This window comes from Haliotis rufescens, unplaced genomic scaffold, assembly GCF_023055435.1.
Source record: "Haliotis rufescens isolate VD_foot unplaced genomic scaffold, xgHalRufe1.0.p SCAF_11, whole genome shotgun sequence".
NCBI lineage: Eukaryota > Metazoa > Mollusca > Gastropoda > Lepetellida > Haliotidae > Haliotis > Haliotis rufescens.
This window is the reverse complement of record NW_025963791.1, coordinates 21,550,112-21,567,180: the sequence shown is the minus strand read 5'-3', so window position 1 is coordinate 21,567,180 and position 17,069 is coordinate 21,550,112. Positions and strand designations below refer to the sequence as shown.

The window sequence follows — 17,069 nt, the reverse complement described above, 5'->3', positions numbered from 1 at the left end:
AGAGCCATTCTACCCTGGATCTCCACAATAAAGAAGTTCTCCATAAAAGATTGATGTCTTGAGGACCAACTCATGCTAATCATGTAAACACAGCATCCCACTCTAACACTTGCAGCTTCACCCTGTGCACAGCCATGACTAGTCCTGCACCATGACCGTGGAATATATTTATTTTATGAAAAAAAAATCTGGGAAAGGCATACAAAAGCAAGTCTAGCCAGCTCAAGCTAGCTCTATTCCACAATCAGCATAGGGAATTTTTTTATATTTTTAGAGTCAAGAAGAATATTGTGTAATATAAGATTTCAGAGACTAAATGCTAGTCTAAGCCATGACAGCAAACAGTATTTTAACATCATCGTATTAGGAGTTTTGCTGAAGAAAGGTGAGGTGAGGTGAAATTGGGTTTAACGTCGCGTCCAAGATTATTGCACTTATATAGCGACGTGCATGCACGTGTATGTGTGTGTGTGGCTGCTTGTACTAGTCCGGACTGATGCCGATTTATAGTGCTAGCTCACTGACATACCATGCCGCAGTTTAACATGAATACCCCACTCAGACACAGTATACTGACTCCGAGCCGACCAGTCCTTGTTTTAGCCCCTTAATGCCGAGCGCCAGACAGGGTAACAACAAGCTGAAGAAAGATTTACAATCATTAAGACATCTTGTCAGACCTTGCTAACCATGTTTTCAGTATCCTGCTATCAGTTAATAAGCATAAGCTCCAAACAAACAACATCATCACATAGACGCAGACTAAAGTGTACATCAACAGATGGTAAACAAGAACAGGTTATTCCCGTCACAGAAAGAACACAGTATGATGTAACTGAAGCCGAAATAATGACAGCACAAATATGTTCTAAAAAAATACCACAAAGTAAGGTAACTTACTTGTCACCAGTTCGAGAAAAACACATCCAGACATTTAACTGTCGTGTATTGCACTGATGCAGAGCTGATGCAGAGCTGATGTGGTGCTATGTGTTGCTATGTGTTGCGTAGTGTCTGCCCTCATTCAAGATGTCATGTCATGTCATGTCATGAAACTGGCAGCATGACAATTTTCACCGATATATTTGCACTGCAAAACAGTGAATAAGGGCTGCAATGGTTGTAACGGTATTTGTATACGGACGTCTTATGCAGTTGGGGTATGATGACACAAACTTAACAAAGTTACAAGTCTGACTACCCTATACGTTAACATGCAACTTATACATCAAGCATAGTTCAGAGTTCCAGATAACTTTTTGAGCTATTGAGTTTTTACTCTAGGGTTTCTATTCTAATTGGGTTATTTCATTTTTCATTGCTTAACCAATATTCATTCACTCATCTATTCATCACTCTATTGGTTTTTCCCCAAAATTAATGAACATTTTAAGATTTTAAAAAATGAAATATTTTTTCAGATGTATATTACTGTTCTAAATATATAGGCTTGCCTAGGAAAGTAAATTAGCTCGTAATTGTGTTTCGGAAATTAGCTCCTCGTACGCATGCTGAAAAAGCTTCATTGGGTATTTACTCGTGCTGTTTTTATACATTTGAGTTTTTCATTTAATGCATGCGTTCTGTACACAAGTTAATTGAAAGTAATTTGGTTTTGAATATTTCTAGGGGGTACTTTACACAAATATGCTTCTTATCTGTAGCTCTGATAGGTTGCTGGGGATGTATTTTAATTATAATAATACGTAAATAACGTAAAAAGTGACCTCGACTTCAACAAGTTCAAAATCCACTTATCAAAATCAAACTTTGCACTGCACCTCTCCTATTGGTATACAAACTGTATGCCTAATTAGAAAAGAATCCATTCAGTAGTTTTCAAGTCATAGGTCGCACAAATGTTGAAGAAAAAAAAGTTAAGTAATTTTTTTTTAAATATCTGTATTTTTTCAGAAAATCCAAACATTGAAATCAAACTTTGTACTGCACCTCACCTATTAGTATAAAAAGTGTTCACCAAGTTTGAAAAGAATCTATGCTGCAGTTTTCAAGTTATAGGTCGCACAAAAAAAATGTCCTCTGAAGGTCAGATAGACCAAATTTCTTGGTATATCGTAACTATACTATATACCCCTGCCCTTTTAGGTCGGGGTACAAAAAGTGCTTTTCAGATTGGACTTGTTGTTAACATTTGATTTGTTTTAAGGTTAGTGAATCCACGGACCTATCTACAAGTCCCTGGTGAATCTGAACTCAAATTATTTTATAAATATCTCTAAAAAAATCAAAGTATGCAATTGATTCTTGCCTAATAAACCTTGTTTTGTCTGTAACAAAATTTCACAAATACAAAATGACAAAAAAAGCAAAGATTCCTGAACATCAAGATGTTGGTCACACTCTCCGCGAGTATAAGGAAATGTTATATGCTGGTGTATCAGCCTGCAACAGCATCGGTAAACAATACAAGGTAGAAAACCACACAACTCCATTGATTAAATCTTTCAGCGCTGACAACAGGCTGTCTGCACTATGAAAATCAAACAAATATCCTTTCATAAAAAAGGTGTGTCGATAAAGCCTGTCAACCAAACCACACATTCAGTTTCAATGCTTTGGGTCCATATGATCCCACTGATATATCAAACTTAACTATCACATTTATATAGGTAGAAGTGTGAATTATGTGAAACACGCTGTTAAATGCACATAAAACCTGGCATTGCAAATCAGATCATTTAAGAAATGTTAACGAATTATGGCAGAGTTTGTAATGACAATTGCATAGAGTTACATTAACTGTTCTTGACTACAGTCTAGGCTTCATTGATCGCGATCCCTAGGGTCTTTTAGCAGGATCACTATTGCCATTTTTAAAAATTACATTACGTCTTGCGTTTGGCATTAATGGAAATATCAATAAGCACCAATTCCATAATGCTGCGCAGATAGAAATCCATCAGTCAGATTGTAGCACAACTTAACGACAATTTCTAAAGTGTCATGCAGAATCGGTAAGACTTTCCGACACCTTGACACACAGTTGTTTCACCCTGTGTTAATAACACTCACATGGCTTTCATCAAACGAAGGGTTTAGTTAAGGGCAACATACTGTATGGGTCAGGGAAAGGCTAGAGGTCATCCCTGGACATGTACAGTTGCCAAATGTATACACCAGGCAAAATATATCAGTATAGGGTACAAGGGCTGGGACGAGTCCAAATTTACTACCTGGGTACCCAATCCCGTATTACCCAGCCGTAAAAAGCGATTAACGGTATCGGGTGGTCAGACTCGCTGACTTGGTTGATACATGTCATCGGTCCCAATTGCGTGGATCGATGCTCATGATAATAATCACTGGATTGTCTGGTCGATTATTTACAGACCGCCGTCATATAGCTGGAATATTGCTGAGTGCGGCGTTAAACCAAACAACCAACTATTACCCAGCCCTACCCGGGTACCCACTGTAGGTCTCAAGAGCTGGGAACAAAATGTCTGATTGGGAATTGTTTTATCGCAGCCCTGGTCAAAACTATTTAGATACATGTATCAAACGATCAGTACACTGAAGTTGACTGGAGATTTATCTTTACTCAGACATATACAAGTCAAAAGGAATGTGTGCATTGTCAGAAAGAAATGCAAACATTAACGACTTGCGGTGTAACCACTGAGCTATAGTGAATTTTTGTCATCAAACAATATATCGCGTGATTAACCATGGGTCCGGGTAGTCCAGTGGGTACCCTGGTCCTACTCAGGACCAACCCGACCCGAGTACCCGATTTACCCATCCCAGCCCTATTGGGTACATACTTCAACACTGAATAGCCATTTTTTAATCATACCAGCTGTATTAAGATTCTGACCCAAAAAAGTTTCTTGTTTAGAATGAGTACACATATTGAAAAATCAGAAAATGAAATTGATTATCGGATACATCTCTTGTAGCTGTTCCATGGCAATAGTTATTTGTTTGTTAGTATGTTGTTTAATGCTGCACTCAGCAATATTCCAGCCATACGACGGTGGTCTGTAAATAATCAAGTCTGGACCAGACAATCCAGTGATTGACATCATGAGCATCAATCCACGCAGTGGGGATCGATGACATGCATCAACCAAGTCAGCATGCCTGACCATCTGATCCTGTTAGTCGCCTCTTATGACAAGCACAGTCACCCTTCATGGCAAGCATGGATTGCTGAAGACCTATTCTACTCCGGATCTGCATGGGTCCTGACTACCTTTCCCAGTACTTCCTCTGTTTCATATATGACCCAGACCATGCAACCGTCCTGGGAAACATACATTGTTCTTTTCAGCAGGCATCGGTTGAATCTTAGACATAAACAGAACGAGACCAATGTAAATAGTGGATATTTCCAAACAATACATGAGTGAGTGAGTGAGTGAGTGAGTGAGTGAGTGAGTGAGTGAGTGAGTGAGTGAGTGAGTGAGTGAAGCTTTACTGGAATATGGCTAAAAGAGGCGTAAAATCAAACTCACTACCCCGCTTTTAACAATATTCCAAGAATATCATGGTTGAGGACACAAGAAATGACCGTCACACATTGTACCCAGGTGAGGAATAGGGTGACGAGCGAACACTTTAATCACTAGATTACCCCACTGCCCCCAAAACGATTCAGGGAAGTTCAGGACATATGAATATAAACAAAGAGTGGTGGTTAACATTTTTCAAGGGAAAGTTTTCGCTGGGAAGTCACTGACTCAGTGTTAGAGACGGATATTGATTTTGACAGCTGGTTGGTATCTATTACATTCAACATTGTTTACTCTGAGTCATAAAGATGCATACCAACATAATCCAACACTTTATAAGTAGTACAATTGTCAAGGGGGGGTCGGGGTATTGTCTCGAGCTTAGATATTTTTTAATCTATAGCTGCAAAAACAGATATTTTTTTTACGAAATCTATAGCCTGAATCCATTCCTTTTAATAAAAACATCTTGCAACAATGTTATTTTTGTGGCAGACATTCTCTTTATAATTCAAAAGTCTAAAGCATAATTAATTAATTTTTTCAAGATGAGGACCCCCCCCGCCCCCCAGTGATTGGTTTGGTTGGTTGGTTGGTTGTTTAAAGCCGCACTCAGCAATATTCCACCTAAATGACGGCGATCTGTAAATAATCGAGTCTGGACCAGACAATCCAGTGATTGCTATCATGAGCATCGATCCATGCAATTTGGATCGATGACATGTATCAACCAAGTCAGCGAGCCTGACCACCCGATCCCGTTAGTCGCCTTTTACGACAAGCATAGTCACCTTTTACGGCAAGCATGGGTTGCTGAAGACCTATTCTATCCCCGAATCATCACGGGTCCCCCCTAAGTGAACTCTGACTCCATTTCGGCTGGTACACATAGAGTGAGGTACATCTGTCAACAGTATCAGCTTATAGAAAGCACAAAAAGGTTTATTGTATTAGCATGATTAGTCATGCAACATAAACACCTCATGTTCCACACACAGCTGCTCTTGCTTTTAGAGTATCTCATTTTAGGCCATCCATGTTGTGGCACGATGTAAATAATCCACATTGTCTGTCATCATGGGAAAACATCTATATCTATATCTATGTATCTGTTTATGTCTGTAGGTAATAAAACAATACCCATCAAATCTTCTGTATTGGTATTGCGACGTTAATCATCCTAATAACTATCACATTATACCCGCTTTCCCATGTTATTTACAGAAGACGGCAACATCTGCCTGACATGACAGTCCTTCTGTGGACATCAACATTTTCTCCACAAACATTTCCTCCGTAAGTACTGCTGCTATTCCTAGCCTCATCATGGATGTGTACACAGTACAGAAATAATGACAATGTGATGTTAACAAGAACTGACTAATGGATAATCAATGTCAGTCACACTTGTTCTAAATGTGTCGAAAACGATTTCATCATAATAAATAAATACAGCTTGTTTCTCACTGTTACAAAACAAGTACTTAGTACATTGGGGATTGCAGGTTAGATCTGGTCCCAACCACTGATACAGGTGGCCCCTCCTGCACAGCAACAACAAACAAAATCTAATCAAGCCTAGGCAGGTGCTTGTTCTACATAGTGAGGAGAGGTGAAATGGGGTCTAAAACTGCATTCAAGATTATTTCATTTATATCCCGATATATGTGTATGTGTGTGTGCATGTGTGCATGCGTGTCTGCTAGTCTGGACATTTCTGGTTTCATGGTGCTAGCCGACTGCGATTGCGAACAATGTCACAGTTTAACAAGGATACCCCTCTCAAACACAGTATACTGAACCCCAGCTGACAAGTCTTTGTTTTATCCACTTAATGCCAAGTGCCAGGCAGGGCAACAATAAGCGCCACACTTAAAGGGATCGAACCACTGACCTTCCGGTCTCCGGCACGACACTCTATCCACTAAATCAACCCTGATCTACAAAATCATCTGGGTGCCATGGCTGTTGTATGGAGGCCTTAAGTAAAGTATGTGAGTCATGATAGACCTTGTGCCGTGATTGCTCACCAGAACTGTTCGTAATGGTTTCACTACTGTGCTGGAGGTGTCTGTCAAGAAACAACCAAGGGATTCCTTGACCTAGTCTGTCTCCCAGACCCTGGAGAATAAATTAAAAAAGGAATCCAATTCAAGTCTAGAAATCCTCAATCTCATTAAAATAAGATACCACTCGCTACCACTAAGCCTCAGCTTCAGGAAATTAAGTATTGTTCTGGGCTCCATTAGGAGTTTATTTATTTTGCAGATACATATTTTTAAATAAGGTACTATATTTGTGGGACGAAATGTTAGTCTACCCTTGACCCAAAAGGAAGACATATTAACTGATGTTTAATTAATGTTTCCTGGAAGCTTGACATCGTGGACAAGGACAAATCCATGGCAGAGTCCCTGCTATTTTATGGCCACAAACGTGCTGAACTGGAATACAACCAATACTTCATCACAATCAATCCTTCATTGATGCCGTGAGCAGATATCCCATGTTTCTATCTCAATGAACATATAGATATATAACCAAGGTACTGGGTCACCTTGTCAGATGAATGACAAGTTACATTAATCCTACCACTCTAACAATTCAGAGTGTGCATTGATTAACTGCCTCTGTCCTCTTAAATTGAAACATTTACACGCGAAAAAATTAACAATGACTGTAACGTTGTCAGTGAAAATGATGAATGGTCCACTCTTGCCATGATCAAATAAACTACACAATCCACATATAGAAAAGTTTCACACAAACTTGGGTAACAGTGTATGCCTGACATTAACATTGTTTAAAAATGGTGAGTTGGGTTCAACGCTTCTCTGAACAGTATTCCAGTATATCATAGAGGATTACTACTTTGGGAAAATCCACAAATATGAGTATGGTGCTGACAAACCATGAATCATTCTCCAGGCAAATCTGGGATTCGAACTCGCAATCATAGGATCATGGCACCCATAACTAAATGCCAAAGGGACACAACTCTACACAGCAAGTTGCAGCACCTTAGATGATCTGGCCTCTCATACTCCTCTGTATAGGAGAGTATGAGGTCACACAGACCATCTTGATGCAAAACCAATGTGCAACACTGGTAAAAGCTGAAAACCCCTTCATTACAAAATATGTGCAAAGAGTGCACAAATGCAATTAAAACGTCTGCATGAACATTAAATTATCCTCGAGTGAAATTGATGTACAGTATTACATACATGGTATATGGATAAACAATATCAATATCAATAACACATGTATTAATGTTTTAAGTTGATGTAATTTATGACAGGTGCATATTTTTTTCAAACAGCCTACCTTCTATCCTAACCAACATTTTGAGACTCTCCTGTTTCAATAAATTGGTACGGTGAGTGAACTGGGAATTTGTTAATGATATCACTTGGATGATTTAACCATCTCTTACATGAGCGGAGAGCATAAAATGTCAGACTTCCTCTAACAACCAACAAGGTAATGAGGTAAACAAACAAACTCCCATCACATAAACAGAGTCAGATTGCATAACATGTGGCAAGAGGTATTTAACAGGGGCCTACAATAAGTACAGCCATGCATCACAGTTTGCTAATCTACTGACCTGTGCCTCAAACACTGACCCAATCTTTCACCCTGTCGTCTGCTCTGCCCTGACTGACGGCTGCTTGCACTGCACTCTGAGCAGACTGATGCCTTATCCACCAGTCAGCTGTCTACTTGCCGGGAACAACCTGACTGGCGAATAATCCAAAATACTGGCTGAAAATCGTCCACTTTTCCAAGAAATGATCTATGAGCACAACCCTGGTGAAGGCTTGGCTCAAACTGTAGACAAATTGCTGGTGAGATTTAGCCTCTCTTACATTGGAGTTTGAGCCATAAATTGGGTCATTAGACAATTCCAACTAGCAGGTTCTTCTATTTTTGGCATCTGACAGGCAAGACTTGTGCCTGGCTTTGAGATCAATGATTTTCAACAGCCTCTCCCGAATGTTTCAAGCAAATCTGCTGGGTCTAGTAGTTGATTCTCAGGCCTTTTCCACCAATCGGAAGACAGCTAGCAACGCATCCCCTCCTTATGAATGGCAGAGTGACTGAATTGATTTTAACATGTTCCCCAGTGATGTGACTTTGATTGACAGTCATGAAGTTGTCTGGCTAGGGATAACAAGCTCTGGTCAATAATTTATTCACATAATTTTCAATATTGACAGATGCCCACTCAGCTACACAGTTGCAAATACAACACATTATTCAATAACGATTCCCTTTAAACGTGCAACTTCACTTCCCATGCTTCAAGGCTGAATGGTTTGGAGAGTGTTGACAGTTAGGTTATGAATGAAATCAAGCCATGATATATCAGTGTGTGATATTCCTATTCTGCTGATTCGGCTTATAGGGCTATTCCCTAATGACATGCCAATCATAAACTATACTGTTGGGGAAAGTTGACAATATACATAATTTTGGTAATCAAGGTTCATTACCATGTTAACGTTTCTAAATGTGGTAATAATTGTGGAATTTTCATGATTTTATATCAAGACATGATTGAATTATTGACGTAGTGAAAATGTTCACGTCCCAATGGCAAGGCATGTAGGACACGTCAAAATGTAATTTTTGAAATTGATACCATGACATGATATTGACCATTTGGATTTAATGAAATAACAAAATAATCACCCCCAGTAAGTGCGTACATGATCTTGCGCTTTAATCCAAAATACACAGCCTGACAAAACTGAAGACTTTTTTAAGAGCTCCAACAACATTGTGGATGTCACAAATGTAATATATAATATGTAAATGTGATATCACACACTGGATGCACAGCGGAAAAAAAACAAAACTGTATGGGATATTAATTATGAATTAATACAACACTGTAAACATTGCCATCAGAGAACGTATGCACCTGAGTGAGTGAATGAGTATGGTTTTACACCACTTTTAGCAATATTCCAGCAATATCACGGCGGGGGACACCAGAAATGGGCTTCACACATTGTACCCATGTCGGGAATCGAACCCGTGGCTTCAGCGTGACAAGCGAACGCTTTTAACCACTAGGCTACCCGACCGCCCCCCGTATGCACCTGAAACGGGTTTCCTTACTTGCCAGTGCAAGTCATGGTCTCTAACCCGGTTCATGTTGCCATCCACATTCAATCATCTCATATGGTCCACTGGTCAAGTGAGTTCAAACCGATTCTAAGCTTACAGACACATAATCTCGCCAGTGGGTTAAATAGCTGTCATATATTGAAAGATGAATTCAACCAAAAATAAACAAAATTGTCAAGGGAAATCTGTTTTTAATCATAGTTTGATGCTGAGAGGTCCAACAATGATACCGATTCTTGATAAACAGGGAAAACTCTGCCAGCAGACTGATTGCATGACCTCCTGTGTGAGTCTGAGAACAATTATTCCTAAATAACTCACTCAGCAATATTGCAGCAATATGACATCGACCTGTAAATAAGGAGTCTGGACCAGACAATCCAGTGATCGACATCATAAGCATTGATCCACAGGATCAGATGGGTCAAGCATGTCATCTTATCCCAATTACGGCAAGCATGGGTTACTGAAGACCTATTCTACCCCCATCTTCACGGCTCCGATCCAATTAGTGAGTGAGTGAGTGAGTGAGTTGGGTTTAACGTCGCTTTTAACAGTATTCCAGTTATATCACGGCGTGTCAGCTTAATGCGAGAGGAAAGTCCAAAGTGATGCAGGTCTCAAAAACCCACAAGCATGGGTATGGTGCTGACAAACCAAGAAACATAATCGGGGGAAACCGGGACTCGAACCCACAATCATACGTTTCTGGTGTGCCCAAGGGACGCAACTCTGCAAAGCGAATCTCATCGCCTTAGACGACTGGGCCACCTGTGCCCCCTCCGATCCAATTAGTAGCGTCTAGACAAGCATGGGTTGCTGGAGACCTATTCTATTCCCGATCTTCACGGGTCTGATCCAATTAGTAGCGTCTAGACAAGCATGGGTTGCTGAAGACCTATTCTATTCCCGATCTTCACGGGTCTGATCTAATTAGTAGCCTCTAGACAAGCATGGGTTGCTGGAGACCTATTCTTTCCCTGATCTTCACGGGTCTGATCCAATTAGTAGCCTCTAGACAAGCATGGGTTGTTGGACACCTATTCTATCCCCGATCTTCACGGGTCCAATCAATAATTACAATGTTTGTTGGTTGTTTAAACTTAAAGCCTCACTCAGCAATATTCAAGCTATATGACAGCTAAGGAAGAGAATGTGTTAATGCCTTTAAAAGACTTGATACAACCTCAACATGGAAATGATGCAGTAATATCCATATCACTTCTAAATGCCTTGCAAACACTTATATCACAGCTGTCTGGAAATATTTTTGGTCGATAAGTGAAATAAATGGACAGATGTTTCAGTCAATTTATAAAATGACTGAAATATTTAGACACTTAACAGATTGCCTCAATGAAACACATTTTACACATGACTGTAATATAAACACACCTGCAAATGAAAAGGCTTGTGAAAACAATGACTTAGTTTTGTCTGTCTCGCATCGAAGAACTTCCCAACAAAAATGTAGAGGAACAAGAATGATTCAGTTCCATGCAACAGCAAATGAATGAAAACAAAAAGTGCAAATATTGTCATTACGACTGACCAAAGTTAATTGTTCGATGTCACGTGTCTTTGTAACATTCTAACATTTTAAATTATATATCATTATATGATTATATATACCGGTAAGTTTGTTTCAGGTGTTTCACATAGGTGTCAAGTCTCATTGGTCAGCCGAGATAGCACACATGACAACTGTTTTCCTTGTCCATAGTAAACAAAAATCCATTGAGTTAGATTACAACCAATCAACACTTTATCAGTTAATCCGTTGAATGAAGTGCTGTTTTTGCATCGGCACTTCACGCCCAGATATGGTTGTATTCCGTCTACTTTACTAAACCTACACATGTAAACAGTAAACACTTACTTTTGACGTGCAAGAAAACAGTGCTTACCGTATTCGACGTAATAAGCGCCCAGGGCGCTCTCAAAATTAGAAATAGGGGGCTCTCATTAGAATATTATTTTGTCGAAAAAAATCAGAGTTGAAAGATAAATTTCATGGTTTATGCTGACAGCCTGAAATGTTTATATACGAGAGATATATTTTTCCAGAATTTAATTGCCCATAATTAAGGGTGCATATAACACACGAGTGCGTAGTATACGCGAATAAATAAGTATTGTGTACATTGGTCAATCGGAAAGGGTGCAAATTGAGATTGTTCACGAGCCAATATATTAGCAAATATCGCCGTGGGCGCTTTTTAGAGCGGAGCGCTTATTACTTCGAATACGGTAATCAATCAACATATTTTCATCTTATCCTTTGATGGATGGATGTTTTTTCTGTGACAACCGATCATTCCTCTCTTGCTGCACTGTCACGTGCTCATTACATAACATAAATTTCACCCCACTTCAGACCTGGATGTAGATTGAATAATTACCCCAGACACAAGGGACCTTCGTCATGTAATCTGAGTGGTGCTACCACAAATTATACCTGTAACAAATTCATTAACTGAGCATCAAGAGAATGACGACAAATACACAAGTGCAGGGTTATATCAGGACACATGGATAACAACGTGGGTGTAGCAATCGATTTATCCACACAATCCGAAATCCGAAAATGCTTTTGCTACAGGGATTTTATTTATTAATCCATAACCATCATGGGATATAACGACACCTAATGAGCTTCCGTCATTTTTTTGTTTGTTTGCTTAGGTTGAAGAAATGAATTAACATGCACCCTTTGTAACATCGGAATCTTCATAGATCACGGAAACCAATCAGTGTTCAGAAATGCGTATAGATATTGTCTCAAAGTATATTTCCGCTGTCCTTACAGACGGTAGTCCAGTCCTTTGTCACCCTCAGTTAGCGAGCATATTGACTCATGGCAGCTCGTGAACCTTAGTGGGCAGTGTTAGACAGTCGAGAAGAAGCCAGAGATTAGTGACCTTTTAAGAGTCCTTGGGCATGTTGGGTGGGTGACTGTGTTCACCAGCTTTACTCCTTTCGAGTTCCCAGGACTTTGGTCCTGCCCCACCCTGAAGCACATGTGGTGTCTCCTTAGACAAGTGAGTGAGTGAGTGAGTTGGGTTTTACACCGCTTTTAACAGTATTCCAGTTATATCACGGTGTGTCAGCTTAATGTGGGAGGAAAGCCCGAAGTGATGCAGGTCTCAGACGTTTACCACTTCGGTGAAACCCACGAGCACGGGTATGGTACTGACAAACCTAGAAACATAATCAGGGCTAACCGGGATTCGAACCCACAATCATAGGTTTCTGGCATGCCCAAGGGACGCAACTCTGCACAGCGAATCACAGCGCCTTAGACAACTGGGCCACCCAGTGGCTGGGACGAAATACCAACTGTGCGATCTAATACGTATCAAGATACCTTACTCACGATCCGATATGTATCATGATACTTGCATGTGCTCTTATGAAAAAAATGGCTTACACACCACAGATAAGAGTCTTATCTGTGGTGCGTAAGCCATCTTTTTCATAGACAGGATGGCCAAATACCTGGCACACTGATGATTTACAGTTGGAGTCAAGTATGGCGCAGTGAATGAAAATATTTATGTTTTCAATATTAACTTGCACCACTGATTAGTGTTTAGTGGAACAGTTATTAAAGCAATCATTTAAGGTCAGAATCGATATTTTTTACCTAGTGTGCGACTGGTCGATACATCAGTGTATCGTCCCACCACTTGTAATCAGACAACCAACCCCCTTTTTGTCCTCGGGATTCACAGACCTAATTAGAAGGTATTCAGGACTCAGCACTGGGGTATGTGGGACACAATTATAATTGTATTGTCTATGCAGATTCAAAATTTAAAAACAATAATAGTGTACGTAAAATTCCTATATTTATTTGATTTTTCAAATATTTTTTCAGTAATTGAACTTCAAATCGCACCCTTTTCTCAATTCTTTTGAGATTTGTGTTAAATAGAATTCAGGATTCAGGGGTGAGCAATGAGACAGTGAAAAATAAGGAGGTGTTCAGGATTCAGTGTCGGAGGAGGGGGTTGACCCCACTCTGTCATCATAATGGACACAGTTTGAAAGCTGAGATACTGAATGGTGCAATGGCACAACCTAGCACTCCTTTGGACATTAAATGATTCAGAAACTTTCTAAGGTGCATCATATCGACCATACATATTTATTTAATCTAAATGAACCATTATGGCAATGTTAAAAACTGGATGAGAATGCTGCAGTTTCAGAGACAAAGATGTCATATTTTGCATATAAAATCACCACGGTTACACAATGGCCTCACTAATACATAATCAACAGTAAATTGACTGAATAATGGGCTGAAACTGTACTATGGAGTTAGATAAGAACTCTTATCCTCTTGGTACTTATGAATGACATCACTGCTAGGTTAACCATGATAACATGAATAAGCTTTCTTTCATGGTTTCCATGGTTTCAGAGGCAAGTGGTTCATGATCATGAAAAAGGTCATGCAAGGGTGAAACCTCAAAACAAACATATCCAGAATTCTTTTGGAGTTGTGTGAACTGGTGTACCTTGACCAGTTCCATACACCAGGTGGAAGCTGCTACAGGCTCATGGACCTCATTCAAACGGGTTTACTGGATGCAACATACTACTTCTGATACACATGAATATTAAGAGTGGATGCAATTAATATCCACGTATCCATATCTAATGCTGGTTTTCTAGTGATAGCCCACAGAGATTCCATGCCACGGTTTAACATGGATACCCTACTCAGACACGGACACCGAGCTGACCAGTCCTTTTTAATGCCAAGCACCAGGCAGGATAACAACAAGTACCATCTTTTAGCTACATTTGGCATGACGTGGCTGGGGATTGAACCAGTGACCTTCCTCTCTCCGGGTAGTCACTCTATCCACTAGACCACAGAGTCTGTTCGAAACAATACGAGAAATTCAGAAACTGAAAAGTGTACTGTATTCGACGTAATAAGCACCCAGGGCGCTCTCAAAATTAGAAATAGGGCGCTCTTATTGGAATATTATTTTGGTGATAAAAACAGAGTTGAAAGATAAATTTCGTGGTTTATGCTGACAGCCTGAAATGTTTATATATGACAGGTATATTTTTCCAGAATTTAATTGTCTATAATTAAGAGTGCATATAACACACGAGTGTGTATTAAACGTGAATAAATAAGCCTTGTGTACATTGATCAATCAGAAGGGGTGCTAATTGGGATTGTTCACTAGCCAAAATATAAGCAAATATCGCCGTTGGCGCTTATTAGAGCGGAGCGCTTATTACGTCGAATACGGTATTATCAATGTCAACGAAGAAAAGAGAGCAGGTGTATTAGCTCATACTGAACTGGGTGAAAAGCCTGAAAGGTATTGTTCCTGCTGGCCCACTTAATTCCAAAGGGGGAACCTAAACATCATTATGATTGCCCTGAGGCATACTTGAGAGATAATATCCCCTTCCTCGTGGAAATATTTATACAAAATAAGCATGAATACGTATGAGTAAAAAAAACAATCTTGACTTTTTTGTCAATCCACTCCTCTAACTGCCATACATATTTGTATCATGATTTATATGCATGTCTGGCTTGTGGCTTGGTAGCCATGATAGCAAAGTATTACATCTCAACCAAATCAGACCTTCTTCTCTGACTTGATCACATTGCTACCTCACATCAAGATCTAACAAACTCTCCATTTATCATATAAATTGAATAATTCTTGTGAAATGCATTATTAATGCCATGGCATAGATACACTGTTCATCATTTAAATATGATAATAATGGGATACCTGAGCGCAGAATTGTTGACATGCTATTTCTGGGGCTAACGTGCAAGCAGTAATAATTTTGCTTTGGCTAAAATTCAAAATTCAATATATGCATGCATTATATGCAGCCACACCTGTTTTCGATTTTTGACAAACATCTGTATATCTACACCAGATAATATGGATTGTGATCAGACAAGATTGCTATGTACTCTTAGGTGAAGCAATACAGTTGGGTTGTAATATGATATGTATCCCGATACTCTGGGTGCGACACGATTCGTAATCTGATATAGTACTTTATTTCATAAGTTGGTATTCATTCTTTTTGCAGGTTAATCACAACCCAGAATCCTGGTATGATTAATGGCTGCAGTTTTCCACAACATAATGAATCTGTTGGATGTGACTATCATCAGTAGACTACCCAGTACAACATCCTCATGAGTGGGAAGTTATCATAACACTGTAAGAGGAACTTTTATGGGAAACACAAGTTGTTTATATAACACAATTATATATAAATATATTGCAAATCAGGATCATCCAAATACATGATAAAAAGTTGACATCCGAAGATGGATGTTATCATCAAAATGATCTAAATGTCTGCAAACAAATATTGTGTAGACGAGAATGTCGCCAATATTTCTTGTGAGTGACAATGGCCACCTGACCACTGGGTCCTTGAGTGACAACAAACATAATGAACATGGCAAAAGATAACAAATGTCTTTTTTTGCAGGTTTGATCAATTGAACTTTCCTAAAGTTGATTTGATGGAAACAAATACTGTAGGGCTTGGATGAGCCCAAATTTACTACTGGGGTTCCCTGACCCCCTAACCCCCTATTACCCGACCCTATCCGGGTTCCCAGACCACCTATTACCCGACCCCATCCAGGTTCCCTAACCCCCTATTACCCAACCCTCTCCGGGTTCCCAGACCACCTATTACCCGACCCCATCCAGGTTCCCTGACCACCCATTAACCGACCCTATCCGGGTTCCCTGACCACCTATTAACCGACCCTACCCGGGTTCCCTGACCACCTATTACCAAACCCTATCCGGGTTCCCAGACCACCTATTACCGACCCCATCCAGGTTCCCTGACCACCTATTAACCGACCCTATCCGGGTTCCCTGACCACCTATTACCCAACCCTATCCGGGTTCCCAGACCACCTATTACCCGACCCCATCCAGGTTCCCTGACCACCTATTACCCAACCCCATCCAGGTTCCCTGACCACCTATTACCCGACCCCATCCGGGTTCCCTGACCACCTATTACCCAACCCCATCCAGGTTCCCTAACCCCCTATTAACCGACCCTATCCGGGTTCCCTGACCACCTATTAACCGACCCTATCCAGTTCCCTGACCCCCTATTACCCGACCCTATCCGGGTTCCCTGACCCTCTATTACCCGACCCTATCTGGGTTCCCTGACCACCTATTACCCGACCCTACCCGGGTTCCCTGACCACCTATTAACCGACCCTACCCGGGTTCCCTGACCCCCTATTACCCAACCCTATCCAGGTTCCCTGACCATCTATAACCCGACCCTACCCGGGTTCCCTGACCACCTATTACCCGACCCTATCCGGGTTCCCTGACCACCTATTACCCGACCCTACCCGGGTTCCCTGACCACCTATTAACCGACCCTACCCGGGTTCCCTGACCCCCT

At 40.4% G+C, this 17,069-nt stretch overlaps 1 protein-coding gene across 4 annotated transcripts in view; it reads right to left on the bottom strand.

Moving 5' to 3' along the window:
- The window catches only part of LOC124137218, a 33,908-nt gene that overhangs the window by 12,852 nt on the left and 3,987 nt on the right, over positions 1-17,069 (bottom strand). Inside the window, exon 1 of one of the 4 annotated variants that reach the window (XM_046503417.2) lies at positions 8,086-8,495. The exons of 2 other annotated variants lie outside the window; for them this stretch is intronic. The gene's annotated coding sequence lies outside the window, so the exon portion shown is untranslated. Of the gene's footprint in view, positions 1-6,505; positions 6,631-8,085; positions 8,496-17,069 lie in introns of those variants that run through there. One more of the 4 variants, XM_046503418.2, reaches the window with a different exon arrangement.